Genomic DNA, 1593 nt, shown 5'->3' on the forward strand with positions numbered 1-1593 from the left:
ATCTATAGAATTTATACAAACATATTGTAAACAGACACCGAGTATTTTTCCCAGACCCCCACCACACCTCACACAGGGCTGTGTTCTCAGCAGATGCTAATAAATATTTATTGAATGAATCTATTCCTTCTAGATTGCCAGCAGGGAGCTGCTTACTCTCCCAAGGTCAGCAGCAGTAGGCTAATGATATTCCATATGTGGTTTATGCTTATCTTAAGATGTATGTTAGCTGTGCTTATTTGGGTTTGTCAGAAACCAGATGGGAAGGTAGATTGAAAGCTTTGGCTGACTCTTCAAACTCCTTTCTACCTGCAGGCTACCCAGGAAGAACTGGTTAAGTGATATGAGAAGATTTGCTCTGTGTACTCATTAGTCTATGCCCCTCCTCCATTTTAGCAAGGGAATAACTCATGTCTAGAGAATGGAGTTGGGGAATGGAGTCTACTATTTGAGACTTTATTGGGGGTTATTCATTTGGGAAAGGAAGCTTGCACTCCTATTAAAAGCTATGGCAATGACTATGACAGAGTATCATTTGTTGAACTCAGTTATTACTTTAATGATCTTTTTTCCCTAAAGGGAGCGAATGACTTTATTTTGTAAATAAGAAACCTATAATAGTTTTTACATTAAATAATATAATATTCACTTTCCTACATCCCCAAGTTTGTAAATAAGGGATCATTATTTTCTACATTTCATTATATGTATAATTCCCTCAAAACAGTAAATTGTTACTTTTTATTTTGGGCCAGGATACTCTGTTCATCTTCCAGTCAAATTAAAAAAAAATTACTGAACATTTACATCAATTTCACCAATTAAGGTATTATTAGTGACTTTGGGGAGTTACTCAACTCTTCTTAAATTGTAAGGTCCCTGAGAATAGGGATGAAGTTTTCGAGTTTTCTAACATCGCACACAACTCAAGAGGTTCTATTTAAGTTCTCAGATAAAAGAAAAATATTCTGACTATCCCTCAAGAATTTATATATTTGCAAAAAACAAAGACAAAACAAAACAAAACAAAAACCTCATAATCTCCATATTTTTGTTATCTAACCACACTACCCAAAATTTGTGATGAAATTAAACAAGCATAAAAATTTAAAAATAGAAAGGAAAGAAAACAGATCCAATATATAGAAACTATCTTTCCCCCACCAGAAAAGTGGAGGAAAGTTGATGTTTGTATCATTTCAGGGAACAGGTACATCATGAGATCAAAAAAACAACTGAGAACTGCAATATACCTTATTTGTACATATTCTTATGTGTCCTTAAGACACCAGGGTTGTGAAAAGGAAAACAAAACTGAACGATTTTCTTCATAGAGGAGACATAATTCATGTGAAGTTAAAATCAGGGACTAGCATAATATGTTTGTACTTCTACTCAGTCTAAAAAGACCAGAGTGGTCATTATGATTTAAAAAAGCCTAAAGTAGAAAGAAATAACAGGGGAGAAAATCAGGGAACTTACAAATATGCTTAAAGGATTTTTAATTGTTTTATTTTTACAAATAATGTCAAAGTTATTAAAATATATACTTTTAATGGCAGAGTATCGAATTACTAAGAGGAAAAGCTAAAT

This window comes from Petaurus breviceps, unplaced genomic scaffold (genome assembly GCF_028583685.1).
Source record: "Petaurus breviceps papuanus isolate PSGF00001 unplaced genomic scaffold, PetGlider_PUasm1.0 173, whole genome shotgun sequence".
Lineage (NCBI taxonomy): Eukaryota > Metazoa > Chordata > Mammalia > Diprotodontia > Petauridae > Petaurus > Petaurus breviceps.